Consider the following 6,000-nt stretch of genomic DNA (forward strand, 5'->3'; position numbering starts at 1 on the left):
GTCTGCTTAATAATATTATTTACAAATTAATACTGTATATTTTACATTAGTGGAACATATAATTAGGTGTTTGATTTAATTTGTATCATTTATTCAGATAAAACAGAAAGCCTATGCAAGATTGATTTGACAAGGGAAGGTTGAATAGTTGGTTCTAATTTAACATCACAGTCAGGTTGTTGAAACTACCTGCCTCTAGATACACAAAAGATGGTTTTACATAAGGTGCATTTGACATTTTGTTTACAAAGTGTTCATATCTCCAGCCACTTAATACAAAACAGGAGTTCAAATATTAAGGCTTTCATTTTCAGACTCCTTTCATTCTTTTTTCTTCCCCAAGTTCCCTTTAACATATTTGGTATCTCTCTCCCTCCCTCTAGTTCTTTCCCCACCCCACAACTTTTGTTTTAGGTCCTTAGGTTTAAATTCAGCATGATGTTGTGTCTTTAATGCTGTGACAAGTGACCACTAATTGGTTCTCACTTGAGCAAAGATATTACCATACTAATATTATTATTGGTAAGAAGAGGTAATTGATAACACCACCTGCCACTCTGGGGCAATCACGATGATAAATGTTTCCATCAACAGGAAATCTGTGCTTGGTGTACCACAGCCCCACGCAAACAGCATGTCAAGTGCCAATTATAAAGATGTTGCTTTTCTATTATGTTGGGGGGAGGTGCTACAAAACATGTAGGTAAATTTTTTAATTGTGTTATTTTTAAATGTTTTATCCAAGCTTCTATTTATCTAGTTGAAGTTAACTTTCTCCAGAAAGATAAAAAGCTCTGTTTAAATAAACTGGTGGATGGCTAACTGCCCTGCCTATCCTGGCTACAACTGCTGGTCTCCTTGCATTTAAGGCCATTGATATAAATATGCCCCAATATCTTTAATAGGTGGGAACCATGTGCATGGTGTATAAATCCATTGTGGTCTGCGTGCTCTGAAGCCTGCCTGTATTTGGAGTACAGGACACTGCAATTTCACTGTAGGTACCACAGTCAAGCATTCCATGGCTTTTTAAATGGCATACACAGAGAAACATCAGCACATATCCAGGGTCTTCACACTTAGGGATGCAAATTGTCTTGAAGTACTTCTCTCCTGACCACTGAACTTTGCATGTGGGCTGCATGTGGCACAGGAGGGGCACTTCGGCATGTATGATTATATAAATAATGCTGGGGAGCTAAAACTTTGACTCTTGCCTCTGGGGCTGCTCAAACGATTATTATTAGCTTGCATTAACAGATGCAGGCCTCAAAAGGCGAAATCAGCTATTGATAATTGCAAGAAGTATACAGCAGCTACTGTATCGATCGGCTTGTCCCTTATTCCCCTGGTATGGGAGAGATAAGAAGACTCACTCTTTAGTGCAATATAATTTCTTTTGACCTATCTGCTTGCTACAGACTTATGATGAATAGCCAGAGTGGTTAAAGTCCTTTATCACGAAAGTTACCCCTTGATATAATATTGATTCTTTATAACTAGCTCCAAACACAAAAATCAAACTGTCCACTTGACCATCATCATCATCAATATCATCACAAAGCCTCTGGAATAAAGATCAGCCGCAGCCTGAAAACGTTTTCTATAATCTTCCAGGCTAATCTTTATTTGCTGATGATGAAAAGAAAAAGCGGGGAGGGAGGGAGTGGAATGTCATTTGGACGGACACTGTATTTATATGTGTACCTACATTAGGTCACTGCAAGGCGGCCTTTCCTGCCCTAGAACATGCTGCAGGCGTGGTCAGGCGGGCCCTGACGGGCCTCCCGCTTCACCTTATGGGCAGGGGCAGGGGGGGCATAAAGGGCTCCATGCGAGCTGTCTCGCGTGGGAGACAGGACGAGCCCACAGGCTTGGCTCGGTGGCAACCGGGGGCACGCACCCTCTGCGAAGTCCCCGTCCCTGCGCTCCGGGGCGCGGGCGGAGACGAAGGCGCTCCGGGTGGGCTCGCTGGCTTGGAGGGCCAGGCCGCCGGGAGGGGACTTCAAAGGCCGCCCGTGCAGTTCGTGTGCATTTCCCTCAATTAACGGCGTTTCCTGCCCCCTGCTTCCCGGCCGCCCGGCCCCGGCCCCGCCCCCGCCCCCGCCCAGCCCGGCCGCCGGAGCGCAGAGCCCCGCGTTCCCTGCAGCTTGCTAGAGTGCGCCAGTCCGCGCGTCGCGCGACTGCGGGGTCCTGGGGCGCCCAGGGGTGGGCCCTGTGGGGCCGCGCAGTGTCTGGACCCGCAGGCCCCAGCAAGGGCTGGTCGAGGCAGAATTTTCGGGTGCGTTTGTGGGCAATGGAGCTTAGATTAAGGGTGGGGGTACAGAGAGGACCCCAACTCTGACTGCCCCCTTGAACCTTTTCCTCCGTGTTCTACCACAATTCAGGGCCGTCCTTAGGGAGCACAGCGCTCGGAGCTCACGGGACCGCTCCGTTTACCCACCGGGCCCCACTCCTTCCCGCTTGCATTTCTGTTACCCTCAGAGGTCGCGCACCAAAGCGGGGGTGGTGGCGGCGTGCGTGAGTGTGACAGCAATGGCCCGAGGCCGTGAGAGCCGAGCGGGGATCCCCAGTACGCTCTCCTACCTTGCGCAGCGGTGGAGGATCTGGGAGAGTCACGGAACCCCTGATTCCTGGGCTCCCCTGGTCCCCACCCCCTGCCCCGTGCTCACGGCTCTGTCCCTCAGCCCCACCCCCGAGCGCCCCCAGGCCCAGGCGGCACGATAGGAAGGAGCTCGGGCAGGCCGGGGCACCCTTGGCTTCAGGACCCAGGCTGGGTGTCCGGGCTCCCTACCCCCACACCTCTCTCTTTTGGGTCAAAGACTGCCTCTCACCCAAATTCCGGCATTATTAGAAGTCACCGGGTCGACCCCTCCACGTGCAGGCCGCTTGGTTCCCTGCTGTCTGAGGAGAACTGTGGGAGGGGGTAAAACTCCGGGACTAGTTTCACACTCTGAACCTCCCCATTTGCTCTCCAAGAGGCCCTCGATTGACAAGGCTAATCCAAGGCTCTTTGGATGGTCCAGTTCAGGCGAGGGTCCTAGGCTTCCTTCTCCAGGCAGTGAGCTGGGGGCTGTCCCAGGGGGCGCAGGCAGGAAGCCCATGGCATGTGAAATGTGTGTCCACAGCTCTGCTCCCAGCCCTGCTGGTGCAAACCTTCGTGGAGTCCTGCCTCTGAGCAGTTAGGAGGTACTGCTCCTCGGATCGCCTGATCATCCTCGCTGAAGAGCAAGCCCACTCTTCAGAACATGTTCGAGGGAGTTTTAGAAAGCAAGTACAACTCTGATGTAACCGTTCGCATCCTTCTTGGCTTTTTTTGCTATCACAAATGACATTTGCTTTGGCTTGAAGTCTGCCAAAATACAGAGATGAAATTCTGCAGAAGCTGGGTTAGTGAAAGAGCCACTCACCACAAGGTCCTTGATCTTGGAAGGGGTGGGAGAGACAACTAAGTGAGGATGGGATCTCCTGCTCTCATTCAAAGGTGAGCTAATGTGCTGGGCCCTGAGGGGAACCAGCTTCACTGAGAAGGACCCGTTACCAGAACTGAAGAGCTGGCACAAGCCACCGGAGATAATGGGGTCTGTGAGGGGACATTGCTGTGTCTCCCTCCCTTGTCCTGTGTGCTGGCCACTGCAAGAAGTTTTGCTTAATATTGTATTCTGTATTTTGAACTATATATGTCAGACACATCAAGACTTCTCTGTCTAAGATTAAAAATGGATCTGGGGATCTGGTTGAAGTATTTAAAAAGTGATTTCAGTGCTATTAAAAAGAAAATCACAAAAAATAAAAATGGAACTGAGGATGTAGCTCAGTGGTAAGAGCTTGCCTAGCGTAGCAAAAATCAAACGACAAAGGAGGAATGCAGGGTTCAGATTGTCCGTGAAAGGATGGACAACACAAGAAAATTTCAGTGGCCAGTTCTGCAGTCCATTGTCAAATCAGCCAGCATTGTGCTGTGACTTCCTAATATCAGGCTCGCTCACATTAGTGACAGAAGCTTGTTTGTGGTTCTTCGAGGGTGCAGGGAAGTTTTCAGTGTTCTTCAGTGAGCTATTGAAAGGTTTTAGTTTCACTTTATTGTAGTTCTCTTACTAGGGACAACTCCACTCTTCCAAGGCTGCTAAGTGTAGCAGTAGGTCAGTGTTATGGGGCCTCCTTGGGATAGCACATTTAAATAAAGGCATCCTCAAAGGCTGAGCGATCTGAGGAATGCAAACAATAGTAAAAGTAGTAGCCACATTTGTGTGTGCCCAAAGAGGGAAGGTTTCTTTACATATCAGAGCCACCATGGTGGAGAATAGATTGGAGGAGCACTAGCAGACCCATGAGACCAGAGAGAGGCGGGTGCAGAAGGGAGATGGAGGCAGCTTTGGTTCAAGTCAAGGAGAGAGGTGGGGGACTCATCAACACTTGGAGTGCAGAGCATTGAGGGAGCACTGTGGAGCAGAGAGGGCCCCCAGGTATATCTCTGCTGTTTGCCCATTCCATGAAGAAGCTCAGGTAACATCCTTGCTGCTTGGTGTGAAGCCAGCCGGCACCTCTCCAGCACAGAGTGTCTGCCAAGGAAGTGGCCTTCTCCAATAGTGTGTTTAGTAAGCTCCACTTCTACGGTAATCAGTTCTTTTTTTATGGCAAATTTGGGAAAAAGTGATCATTCTTGCTCATGTAGTAAGAATACAGCTACCACTGGTTTCTCCACCGGCATTTCTTTTGTGATGGCCTTTCCCTTTGAGGTAACCCTGGTTAAGGCTTGGTTGATACTGCTGTTGAATCATTTTTTGCCTGGCTTGTGTGCACCCAGGCCTGGATGCACATGTTTATTTCTCTGCAGATTTCAGAGCCAGGGAGGATGTTCTAGAGATACTTCTTTGGAGTCAGCTATAATCCATATACTCTATAATCCTTATAATCCCCAACTTGAGAGGCTGAGGCAGTAGGATTTTAAATTCAAGGCAAGTTTGGTAACATAGCAAGTTCAAGGCCAGTATGGACTACACAGAAAGACCCTATACCAGTGGTAGCAAACCAATGGCACATGTGCTGCAGCAGGCTATTTGTATCATTGAAAGCTCTAAAAGGTTTGCCATCATTGCGCCTATACAAACAAACAAACCTAAATCCAAACATCAAACCCCAGAAAACTTCCTCAGGCACCCCTGTGTGCAGGGCTGGGCAGTTGCTGGGATTAGGGTGGAAGAGTATCAAAATAATGGATATAAGGACACAAACACACACAGGCACACATATGTACAGTACACATGGCCTTTGGTTAAATTCCTCATTGTTGACCCCCTTTGGGTTCCTAGGCTAGTCCAAGGGTGATGCTTAAAACTCTGCTTATGTGGCTGTGGACCTGCACTGCTAACTCCCTGTTTGCTGTTTCTGTTTCTTGAGCACCTGTTGATGGCCAGGCTCTTTCACCTTTATTCTTTCATTTTTCCACCCTCTCTAGCTGCTTTGCTTGCTCACACATTTCTTAGGCGCCTTAATGTAGCGTCGGTGGTATTAGTGATGTGCCCTCAGCTGACTTGTCTGTGCTCATTTTTTCCTTTACTTGGAGGATATGATTGAAAGCATTGCCCACTTTAATCTTGGAGCGCGGACTCATCCCTGTGAACTCTTTCACAGGGCCAACATTCAGCATTTACACATATTCTTTTTGCTTCCCTTGCAATAACATCATTGCCTTCTTCAGAAACTTTGAGCAGGAGAGGGTTGACATCATCCTTCCTATACAGTTGCTATTGTTTGGTTGAATTTCTGGGGCAAAATACATTTTCTTCTGCAGACAGGTTTGCTTTACTCCAGTGACTGCATTTTCCACCCTAGCTGCCTCATCACCCCTGCACTGTTCAAGCCGACCTGTCCTTGGGCACCGCTCATTTCCCCTCTTTGAACCTTGTCTTCGTTACTTGTCGTGTTGCTGAGACAAAATACCTGACACCCACAATTAAAAGAGGAAAGGTTTGTTTCAGTCTGTAGAGGTTTCAGTCC

The sequence above is a fragment of the Heterocephalus glaber genome, unplaced genomic scaffold (genome assembly GCF_053883595.1).
Source record: "Heterocephalus glaber isolate CG9 unplaced genomic scaffold, H.glaber_assembly_v1.0 deba00000331, whole genome shotgun sequence".
NCBI classification, from domain to species: domain Eukaryota; kingdom Metazoa; phylum Chordata; class Mammalia; order Rodentia; family Bathyergidae; genus Heterocephalus; species Heterocephalus glaber.